Source organism: Ammospiza nelsoni, chromosome 12 (genome assembly GCF_027579445.1).
Source record: "Ammospiza nelsoni isolate bAmmNel1 chromosome 12, bAmmNel1.pri, whole genome shotgun sequence".
NCBI classification, from domain to species: domain Eukaryota; kingdom Metazoa; phylum Chordata; class Aves; order Passeriformes; family Passerellidae; genus Ammospiza; species Ammospiza nelsoni.
Genome location: NC_080644.1, coordinates 14,633,820 through 14,646,029, shown reverse-complemented (window position 1 = coordinate 14,646,029; position 12,210 = coordinate 14,633,820).

Genomic DNA, 12,210 nt, shown 5'->3' with positions numbered 1-12,210 from the left:
TGAAAGATGCATTGTAGTGGGACCCACAAAGGGTAATTTTAGATGATTTACTGCAGGGCCTCCCATGTCCATGGGTATCACAGAACGGGATTTTCCAGCTCCATTCTCCTGTGAGGCAGCTGAGGAGCCCCAGGAGGGCCAGGGCAGCACTGGAGTTGTCCCAGCAGGTCCCAGGCCAGCTCAGGGCTCTCTGATGGATGTTCACACGTGCTGCTGTGCAAGAAGGGAATTCAGGGGTGTGGGAGAGGCCATTTGGGCTACACACAAACTCTCTGACCCTGGAAGGGCTGGGGACAGGGCCAGGGCATGGCTGGCCTCTGCTTGGGCAGGGTCCTGCTGAGACTGGGCACACTGGTGAAGAAGAAGACCAAACCCAACCCATGTGGTTGCCTGTGTGTTATGAAAATGGGCAAAGATGGCAGAATCTGGCCAAAGGATTGTCCAGTGCAAAGCTCAAATATTCAGGTTGAAACAGGGTAAAGCTTCCTGAAAGGTCATGGCCAGCAGGGATGGTGCCACCAAGCCTTGGTGCCCAGCTGGTGCCTCTGGTGGCAAAGCAGTGGCTGTGGTGGTGCCTGCAGGGCAGAGAGGCTCTGCTGGGCGAGCAGGACATGCCAGGTGCCCCGGGGGCACACAGCAGCCTAGGCAGGCCAGCAGAGATGCTGATGCTTGGCACAGACCAGGGCATCGTGCCCACAGGGCCTTGTGAAACTGCAGGAGAGAGGTAGCCCCAAAACTGCAGCCCCCAAAACACCCAGATGAGCAGGAGGATGTGGAGATGGCCCTGGGGCAGGAGCAGACTCTGCCAGACCCTGTGGCTGCTCTGAGGGTGTGCAGAGCTGGGCAGGAACCTGCACTGGGGGAGCCTCAGAGCCCAGGGGTGCCCTGGGTGAGCAGAGCCCTGAGGGGAGCAGAGCTCTGGGGAGGGCACAGCTCTGGTGAGGGCACAGCCCTGAGGAGGGCACAGCCCTGATGGGGGAACAGCCCTGGTGAGGGCACAGCCCTGGTGAGGGCGCAGCTCTGGTGAGGGCACAGCTCTGGGGAGGGCACAGCCCTGATGGGGGAACAGCCCTGGTGAGGGCACAGCCCTGGTGAGGGCGCAGCCCTGGTGAGGGCACAGCCCTGAGGAGGGCACAGCTCTGGGGAGGGAACAGCCCTGGTGAGGGCGCAGCCCTGGTGAGGGCACAGCTCTGGGGAGGGCACAGCCCTGGTGAGGGCACAGCCCTGGTGAGGGCACAGCTCTGGGGAGGGAACAGCCCTGGGGAGGGCACAGCCCTGGTGAGGGCACAGCCCTGTTCCCAGAACCCCTGGAAACCCTGTGGGTGTTCCACAGCCAGCAGCCCTTGGGACCCACCCTCACTGTGACCGTGTTCACAGGGGTTTTCAGATGAGGGAAGAGTTGAGGATCTGACTCCATGTTTCAGAAGCTTGATTTATTATTTTATGATATATATTACATTAAAACTGTACTAAAAGAATAGAAGAAAGGATTTCATCAGAAGGCTACCTAATAATAGAATAAGAAAGAATAATAACAAAAGCTTGTGTCTCAGACTCTCTGTCTGAGCCAGCTGGGCTCAGACTGGCCATTAATTAGAAACAATTAACATAGACTAATCAAAGATCTATTTGCTGCATTCCACAACAGCAGATAATCAACGTTTGCATTTTGTTCTTGAGGCCTTTCAGCTTCTCAAGAGGAAAAACCCTAAAGAAAAGGCTTTTCATAAAAGATGTCTGTGACGCCTCACCAGAGCTCCCTCCTCACCTGTGCCTTTGCCATGGCGTCCCCAGTTTGCCGGGTGGATCCACGAGGATGGGTGGGCACAGGTGTCACAGAGCTGTGTGCTTGGTGCCCTGCAGTGCTCTGGGAATGGTGGTGAGTCCATGGGGATGTCCCTGGGGAGCGCTGGATGCTCCCTGTCACTGCCTCTCCGGACAGGGAATGGGACTGGGCTGGGAACAGCCTGGGGACACGCTGCCATGGTCAGGGAATGGGAATGGGACTGGGGACATCCTGGGGACAGCCTGGGGATACCCTGCCATGGCTAGGGAGTGGCACTGGGATAGGGGACAGCCTGGGGACAGCCTGCCATGGTCAGGGAATGGGAATGGGACTGGGGACATCCTGGGGACAGCCTAGGGACAGCCTAGGGACAGCCTGCCATGGCCAGGGAATGGGACTGGGATTGGGACCAAGGACATCCTGGGGACAGCCTGGGGACAGCCTGCCATGGCCAGGAATGGGAATGGGACTGGGGACAGCCTGGGGACAGCCTGGGGACAGCCTGGGGACAGCCTGGGGATACCCTGCCATGGCTAGGGAGTGGCACTGGGATAGGGGACAGCCTGGAGACAGCCTGCCATGGCCAGGGAATGGGACTGGGGATACCCTAGGGACAGCCTGGGGACACCCTGCCATGGTCAGGGAATGGGATTGGGATTGGGATTGGGACTGGGGACATCCTGGGCACACCCTGCCATGGCCAGGGAGTGAGAATGGGACTGGGGACAGCCTGGGCACACCCTGCCATGGCCAGGGAGTGGCACCGGGCTGGGGACAGCAGCACCGTCCCTGTGGCAGCCCCTGGCTCCGCTCCTGCCCGGGATGGAGGCAGGAACGCGATTGAAATGGAAATGCCGAGCTGCTGAATTAAAGAGCGGCTGTGAGACAGAGCGGGGATGAAGTGGGAGAGACTGGAAAGGAGGAGGAGCACAGCTGGAGGGATGGGGGGATGAAAGATGCGGGAGGGTGCAGCAGAAAGGGGATGACGCAGGAGATGCAAAACACGAGTGGAGAGACGGGAGGGGAGAGGCTGGATGCGGCACAAAGGGGACAAGTGGAGCTCATGGAGATGATTTCCCAGCTCACAGAAAGCTTCCAGCCTCTGGCACAGGGACAGAGCTCCCTCTGCCAGGGCAGGGGCAGCAGGAGCTGGGGAGGGGGACAGGAGGGACAGGAGGGACAGGAGCCCCCGCTGCCTCCTCTCCTGCCCCTGCCCCCGCGGGGCTCTGCCCAGCCCTCCCTGCCCACCCCTGCCCAGCCCGGGCTCACCAGGGATGTGTCCCCAGCACAGGAGGGTCCTCCGAGGGTGCAGGGCACCCCCAGAGCCCCTGACACTGCAGGGAGCTGTGGAGCACCTCCATCCCAGGCAGCCTTTGAGGCACCATCATGTGGCACAAGGAAAATCTCCTTGCAATATCAAAATCCACCCTGAATCTCTCCGGATGCAAATTAAACCAATTACTGGAAAAAACACCCTTGGTAGACCTGAGAATAAGTGATCACTAATCCCTTTCTAGTGGTTTTGTTGGTTTTTTTTTTTTTTTTTGCATTTTAGGAGGCTGTTCTCACATCCCTGCCCAGTTTTCACCCTGCCAGACCCAGATTTTATTTGTTCTTCCCCTTCTTGAAGCGCAAGTCTTTCAAACTTCTAACCAAGCTGGTCAGCATCTCCTCTGGACTTTCACCTGTTTTCTTCCTGCTCCTTGAGATGATCAGCAGAAATCTCTGGCTGTGTGCAAAACGGATTTGTAAAGAATTTTTAGAATTTGATAGAAAGCTTTCATAGTTTTGTTAGCTTTTTTTTTGTTTTCTTTTGTGAGTTTGTTTGTTTTGTATATCTGTAAAAACTAAAGAAAGCAACACGGCTGAAATTCCCCCTGGGCCAAGCAGAGCAGCACTGGGGGTGCCCAGAGCAGCTGTGGCTGCCCCTGTGTCCCTGGCAGTGCCCAAACCAGGCTGGGCAGGGCTGGGAGCAGCCTGGCATGGTGGGAGGTGTCCCTGCCATGGCAGGGGTGGAACAGGATGAGCTTTGTGGTTGCTCCCAACCCAAACCATCCCACTGTTCCATCCCTGGGGTCACCCCTCTGGCCATGCCCAGGCTGTGCTGGCCCTGCCTGGCAGCAGGAGGTGCCAGGATCTCTGTATGAGGGTGGTGCATTGCAGGTCGCCTGCTTTGCATTTGTCTTTACTGAGCTGCTGTTACCAATTCCCAGTCATTTCTCAGCAGTTGGGTTTTATTTTACATTCTGCTCATGTCCTTTGAAGCAGTTGCAGCCCTTTGTGATCTGTTTTTAATTCAGCATTTTATGAGCATGATCACTGCTCCATGCACCTGTGGTTGATGAAGATGCTGCCCAGGACAGGGCTGCCAGGGCCCCAGTGAGCCCAGCTGGGCTGCCCAGGCTGGGCAGAGCCCTCAGTGCTGTGCCCAGCTGGGACTGAGCCCCTCAGCTGTGTTTCCTGAGGAGCATTCCCAGGACACACCCCAAAGCCCCATGGAAGCCAAGGCACACCATGGAACATCCCCTGCTCCTGTTCCCAGCTGGGCTGAGTCCCCCTCAGTGCTGGACCCTGCATTGTTCAGTATTTTGTGTGATTGCAAATCCCTGCTGCCTGCTCCTCACCATGCATTACCCTTGACAGGTTTAGCATATCCCATGGAACAATTCCTTCTGAATCCCTTCAGGACCAAAGCCAGGCTGCCCAGTGGATTTCCCTGCTCCCTTTTAATGCCACAGGCTGTGCTTCCCCCTGCTCCCCTCCATGAGGACCTCACCTGTGCCTGTGCTTTCTGAGGTCAGAGATGCCTGTGACTGGTTTCCCATGTATGCCAAGGTGAACTTGATGAGATTTTGACAATTTGAATATTCCCATGCTCTATTCCTCCCCATTATTCTGCTCTTGCTCTGAGCCTCTTGTTGCCAGCTGTAATCTGGGCAGAGTGAGCACTTCTGTACATATTTAAAGCACAAAGGTTCAGCCATCTCTTGTGTCACCTGGCATTCCCTTCTCTGTCCCACTGCCTCCACCAAGACTTTCCTGGACAGACAGATTTATATTTTCATAGGCTTATCCCTCTGGGCAGAACTCATTTCTTCCTTGGTCTGCCTGATTTTCCTCTCTGCATTTGTGCTTTGCTCTACTTTCATCTTCACACATCCATCTTTGATGTACAGAAATTCTGCACTACTCCCATTTTCCAGGCTCTCCCTTTTTCCATGGCACACCTGGCCTGTGATGTCCTGCTCCATGGGGATGTTCCCAGCCCCTCCCTGCTGTCCCCATTGCTGCTGGTGCTGGTCTGTGCCCTGCTCAGGTGTCAGGAGTCTTCACCACACTCCCTCCTTCAGCCCTGTTCGGGCTCCACTGCCCCCTCCCATTCTTCCTGAAGGCTTTTATTAAACTTTCTTATTTCTCCCTCTTGGTTTTTTGCCATCAGTCCTCTCAAATGGACACAAACTTCTCCTCACTGGGCAGGGGCACCAGGTCCTTGGGTGCACTTTCATTTTTCATCAAGAAATCCTGTTCTGCTGGGAGGGAGCTGAGCCTGAGCCTCCCTCCTGCACCTCTTCCACTCCTGGATGGATTTACAGAATCCCAGACTGGCTTGGGCTGGAAGGGATCACAGGCAGGGACAGCTTCCACCATCCCAGGCTGCTCCCAGCCCCATCCAGCCTGGCCTTGGGCACTGCCAGGGATCCAGGGACAGCCACAGCTGCTCTGGGCACCCTGTGCCAGACCTGCCCACCCTGCCAGGGAACAATTCCTAATTCCCAATACCCCATCCATCCCTGCCCTCTGGCAACGGGAGCCATTCCCTGTGTCCTGTCCCTCCATCCCTTGTCCCCAGTCCCTCTCCAGCTCTCCTGGAGCCCCTTCAGGCCCTGCAAGGGCCTCTGAGCTCTCCCTGGAGCCTCCTGTTCCCCAGGTGAGCACCCCCAGCTCTGCCTTTCATTGGCCCCAGCAGGGACGTGCCTGGAGCTCAGGGAATGTCACACACAGGTGCCCAGAACCTTCTGGAACACAGAACCCCCCCAGGGCATGAGGCAGGTCAGGGGGGGCAGCTGGGGCTGTGCGGGAGCAACAAAGGCTGGAGCTGAGCAGAGGCACCTTCTCCTTCCCACACAGAATTCCTGCCCTCAGTGCATCCACCCTCCAACAAGGGAGACACCGGAGCTCCCCATGGAGTGGGGCAGGGCAAGGAGCCAACAGAGCAGTCCCCTCTGGAAAAGGAGAGCAGGAGGGGTTTGGGTGCACACTCAGCATGTTCTGCCAGCATGGAAGAGCTGTTGGGGCTTGACAAGCACATCCCAAATGTTTGATATGGGTCAGTTCAAAGTGGTGCTCCAGCAGTGCCAGGAATCCCCAGCTCCCTGCTGAAGGCACCTCCTGCCCGTGGGTGTGCCAGGGGAGTGCCAGGGTGCCAGGCTGAGCTGTGCCCGTCAGGAATGGGGCAGGGCAGAGGGAGGAGCTGCCAGGCCCTGGCAGGTGGCAGCAGGGTCAGGGCAGCCCCGGGCAGAGCCTCCCTGGGGCTGTGAGCAGCTCGGCAGGAGCTGCTGCTCCTCAGGGACTGTGATCCCTCGGGATTTGAGCATGAGCACACATTGCTCCCGGGCTGCCAGGCCGGGTTTGAGGTGATGTTGTACAGGAGGTTTGAGATCTGCCTGGCACAGGGGAAGAGAAGTGTCCTGGGCTGCCCCCCGGGTGCCCCAGGAGCCCCTGGCTGCTGGCACAGCCTGCCCACTTGGCAGGGACCCTGGGGGTGTCTGAGCACACCAGACTGCGGGCAGGGCAGGATGAGGAGGGAGCACTGATGAGGAGACCCCATGCCAACGTGCAGCCTGCTTGGCTCACTGTCAGACTGGGGAAAGGCAGGGCAGGGAGCAGCTCTGCTTTCTCTGGGCATCAGGTGAGGCCTGGCACGGGGCTGGCACTGCTCAGTGATGTCCCTGCTCCCCAGAGGCAGCACAGGAGCTGGCAGGGAGCAGCAGGCAGGGGTGGGCAGCAACCAGCAGTGGTTGATGCTCTCCAGACACAGCTGGCACCCCCAGAACGCTGCAGCCCTGCTGCCCCCGGGGCTGGGGCCACACTGAGGGCTCAGGGGACAGAGGGGCAGTGCCAGGAGGCACTGCTGATGGGGAATGAGCCCCTGTTCCCCCGGCTGTGCAGGGCTGGGTGTGCCCGGGGGCGCCGTGCGGGGCTGGGTGTGCCCAGGGGCACCATGCGGGGCTGGGTGTGCCCGGGGGCACCGTGCCCCATCACCTGCCAGGGCCCAGGGCTCAGGCTGGGTATGCCCAGCCCCGGGGGCACGGCAGGAGCCCCGAGCCATCCCTGGCAGGGCTGGAGCCTCGCTGGGGCTGGCACAGGCAGCTCCTGCTCTTTCTTTTGCTCTTTTGCAGGTGGCGCTGCCTTTTTGTGTTCCTGACATGATTGCACCGATGGAACAACACTGACTGAGGCTTTTTCTGACAGTGCTTCCTGCCGGTGCTGATGGCTCTCCACCCCCTCACTGCAGATGGGTTTGGCTGCTCGGATGCTTGGGAGGAATCCCTGGAAGGGAGGGAAGGGCTGCACTCTGCTTGCTCCCTGCTGCCAGCACAGGTTCCCACAGCCCCTTTGTCCCTGGCACCCACAGAGTGACCCCATTGCTGCCCCAACCCTTCCTGTCCCTGTCTCTCCCTGCTGCCCCAGTCCTGGTGCCACCCAGCTCTGCCACGTCCTCAGGCTGGGGCTGCGCTCCCTCCATGTGCCTGCTGGGCTGCACTCACCCAGCACTGAGGTTTCTCAGGGCTGCTGAAGCTCCTCTCAGCTCACCAGGACATTCCCTGATGCACCCCAGAGGTGCAGCAGCTGGAAAAGGGGCTGTGAGCAAGGTGCTTGTGGCACCAGCCCAGGGGTGCAGCACTGAGGGCTGGTGTCCCCTGGACAGAACCCCTGGCTCAGCGTGCCCACACACACTGGGATGTATTTTCTGCTCCCAGTGGATGACTGGAGCTGTGGGGCAGGAGCAAACCCTCTCCTCACTGCTCAGCCAGGCTGCAAAAGCCCTGGAGATGCCCAGCCTTGTGCCATGGGTGCTGATGGAGCCACAGCAGAAGGGCACAGGGAAGCTCTGCCCGGAGGGGGGCAGGGGAAGGTGCTGCTCCTTCAGGGCTCAGAAAGGCAGGGCAGGGATGGCAGAGAGCAGCTCACAGCTCCAGCCCGGGCTGCACAGGCAGCTCTTGGAGGTTTGGGGACCCTCAATCTCCACCCTGTGTCCAGGTGAGGGGCTCGGCAGCTGGGATGGCAGATGTGTCACAGCTGGGATGGCAGATGGGTCACTGCTCCTGCAGGCTCCTCCCCAGAGCCACCAGGGCAGGGACAGGCTCAGGGACATCTGGGGAAAGGTGACACTGTGAGCATGGGCAGGGTGCCAGGAGCTTCTCAGCCCTGCCCAGCTCCTCCCTGTGCTGCCATCCCTGACCCTGCACTGCCCAGGCTGGGACCCCACACTGACTCTGCAGCCACTCCACACCAGAGAGCTCCTATGAGGATGTGGCAGCCTGCTCAGGATGGTGGCACAACATCTGCTGCACACCACATCTGGCTCAGCAGGGCCTGGAACAGGGCATGTGCCCCAGCAGAGCCTTGCCAAGGAGCTGGGCCAGCTCCTGTGGAAACGAGTAAAGATCTGGTTTATGAGAGTGGAGGAAGCAGAATCTGGCCAAAAATTGTCTGCTGCAAAGTTCTAAAGCTCAGGCTAAAATCATAGAATCAAAGAGTGTCCTAAGCTGGAACAGACCCCCAGGGATGATTGAATCCTGCCCAGGGCATCCCAACAATCCCACCCTGAGCCTGGCAGTGCTGATCCTCATCTCATGAGGAAATGAAGAGCTTGGGTGGAGTGAAGCAGCAAATATTGGGGGTTCCACTTTGCACCCAGCAAATGACAAAACTTTGAACTTTTAACCCTGGAAGAAGCAGAAAGCTGTTCCCAGCTCCAACTGGAATCTGTAAATGGGATGCAGAGCCAGAATTGAGGTTGTGTGAGTGCTGGCACCTCCACACATCTCTGGGCATGTGGGACTCTGCTTCCAGGAGCCTGAACCTGCTTTTCTCCAGACTCCTGCCCCCACACAATGCTCCCCTTCCTGTCCCTTTCCCAGCTTTGCCAGGTTCCCCTTGATTCCTGCTGCTCCTCTCTCACTGCTCCCTCCAATCCTGCCTGGAGCTCCTGGGGTTAACACAGCAATAACAAATGCACCATTTGCTTGTGATTTCTGTGGGTTTAATGTTTAAGCATTTGTTCTATGTGGTGTCTCTTAGTTTGGGTTGCACTTAGCAGTCTTGGTGATAAGATTAAAAAAAACTTTATGTGGGATTTTCTAAGTTTAGAGAAACCCAAACACTACGAGACATGAAAGACAGGCTGAGAGAAGCAGTGCTGGCTTGGCTGGAGGCCTCAGTACTCAGATCCTCTTGTGCTTTCCTTCCTTACCATCCTCCAGCACATCCCTCCTCACTGCCTCTCCTGCTCCCACCTCAGCTCCCCATCCATCCCTTCCCTCCCTGCTTTTCTGCTCTCCTTGTCTCAGGTTTGGCCTGAGCTGGCAGAGAAGGAAGGGTAAATATCAGCCTTGATATCAAAGAGGGGCTTCCTAAAGCTGCAGGGCAATCAAAGGCAGTTTCCTTGGATGTCTGGATCCTCCCTCCTCGCTGCAATATCTCCAAGAAATGGTTCCTGGTGTCCCAGCTGAGGCACAGCCAGGGAGGTCCCCCTGTACCCCGGTTCCAGATTGCAATGCAAGATGCTTCCCATTACCATCTGTATGGCAGATTACCTTTGTCAAGTGGGCAGTTTGCCTTCTCTCTCTCTGAGTGACCACATTCACTCCTCCCTCAGGAGGGGACACTGCTGATAACAGCTATTGAATGTCCCTGCATGGCTGATAAGAACTACAGCATCCCATTGGGACATGTGAGCCCAGAGGGAGGAGCCAAGCATTGCTACCCAGATATAATCCAGAGGTTTTGAGACACCAGCACGGCTTCTCCACGGGATTCCCCAGAGGAACAGCAGCTGCCTCTTCTCCCACTGGATCTTCAGAGGAAGAATCCATCCTTCTCTACAGGATCTCTGCTCCAGCAGAACCAGCCCTGACACTGCAGGAGGGCTGAGCCACAATTCCAATGGGACTACCACCAACACCCTGACCCACAGGGAGTCAGGTTGGGTTCTGGCTCTGTCAGTGTTGTTCTAGTGTATTGCATTGTTTATTTTATCCTTTAATTTTTTTTCTTTTCCCTATTAAAGAACTGTTATTTCCTGCTCCCATATTCTTTGCCTGAGAGCCCCTTAATTTAAAATTCATAGCAATTGGGAGGGGTGGGGAGGGTTTACATTCTCATTTCAGGGGAGGCTCCTGCCTTCCTTAGCAGGCTCCTGTCTTTCCAAACCAAGACACCTCTGGCTCCTTTCCACTGCTGGTGCCAGCAAACCCTGTGAGACCCAGCAGCCACCAGCCCTCCCTGGGCCACTGTGGTTGGAGCTGCAGGTACCCAGAAATCCCAGCACCCTCAGGAACCTCTGTTCCTCTGTGTGTGTCCCATTCCCTCCCTCAGGTCCCTTCCCACAGCCAAGCACAGGATCCTCTCCAGGTGGAGGAACCTCCTCCTCCTCACCTTCACCTTCTCTCCATACCCTGCTCCCTGCACCATCTCTTTTGGAAGCTCAGTGGTGTGCCCCAAAATTTGGTGGAGCCAACTTTTAGGGGCTCAAAGCTTCCCCAATCACTGAGGTCATGGCAGAACCATGCAGGATCCTCTGGTGAAGTCCAGCAGAAGCTGGGACAAATCCCTCCTGATCAGAGGAGTCAGGCAGGTTCTGCAGGGTGTGGTTGCTCTGCTGTGCTTGTTTGAGACACCCTGACATGAAAGGAAAAGCAGCAAGAGTTGCTTTGCTGTCCTTTGGTGCACCTTCCACCCTCAGCACCAGGCTGAGCAGGACCAAGGCAGCAGGAACCTCTGTGGGGCTGAGGAAAACTGTGACGGTGTTCACAGGGGTTCTTGGGTGAGGGAAGAGACGAGGATCTGACTCCATGTTTCAGAAGGCTGATTTATTATTTTATGATATATATTATATTAAAACTATACTAAAAGAATAGAAGAAAGGATTTCATCAGAAGGCTAGCTAAGAATAGAAAAAGAAGGAATGATAACAAAGGCTTGTGTCTGGGACAGAGAGTCCGAGCCAGCTGACTGTGATTGGCCATTAAGTAGAAACAAGCACATGAGACCAATCACAGATGCACCTGTTGCATTCCACAGCAGCAGATAATCAATGTTTACATTTTGTTCCTGAGGCCTCTCAGCTTCTCAGGAGGAAAAAATCCTGAGGAAAGGATTTTTCATAAAAGATGTCTGTGACAGAAAACCACGGAGCCTGTGGGCAGCCCGGAGCTCTGCAGCCCCCCAGGGTTAGGCCAGGGGGGACCAAAGGGGGCCATTCCAGGCAGGGTCCCCTGGGAGCTGCAGGCTGGGAGCACCCCCAGTCTCAGAGGTCTACTGGTGCCCAGTCTGGTGTCCAGCCCGCTCATAAACGCTCATTAAGGTGGATCCATCTCCTGGGAACCCAGCCCTGCTCCCCAGGCTGTGCCCACAGCCCCTGCAGGATCCCTGTGGTGCTTTCCCTTTTCCCCGTGCCAGGAGCCTGCCCAGCCCTCCGTCCTCCATCAGCCCGGGCAGGGGGAGCACAGATGGCACAGGGACAGCAGCAGCTCAGGGTGCCAGGAGGGCTGGGGGAGCAGAGCCCTCAGCAGAGGGGGCAGAGCAGGAGGAGCCCAGGGCAGTGCCAGGGATGGTGCCCAGCTGGCAGCAGCTGTGCCCAGCACTCGTCTCTGATGTTGGTTCCCAGCTCCTCCAAAGGGTCTGCCTGGGTGAGGGGTTTGTGTTCCAGCCAAGAGAATTCCTGCTGCAGCATCCACTGATTGTAGAGCTGAGGCTGAGCTCGCTTCTCCATCTGTGCTCGGGGGTCTCCAGCAGGAAAAGAGGGCAGGAGACACAACTGTGTGTCCCCTTAAAATCCCCTCTGAACTGTGCAACCCTACCTGTATCCCAAGGCAGCAGCACTGGGAAGCTCCTGTTCCCTGGTTGTGTGCCAGAGCGGTGCTGGCCGTGCCTGGGGCCATGGCACTGGTGGCATTCCCAGCTGGAATGCTGGATGGAGCCTGCAGCACCCTCAGAGAAGGCAAACTGGCAGGAAATGACAGGAATTCCAGGAGCAGCCATGTTTGGAGCGTGGCCATGTGTGAGCAGTCTCAAAGCTGTCAGGAAACAGGGAAGAATGAAAGATGAGCCATGAATGGGAGTCCAGAGGAGATGGGAGGGAGGCAGTGCCAGACAGAGCTGTCAGGGCGTTCCTGTGCCCTGGGAGGGCAGTGCCAGGG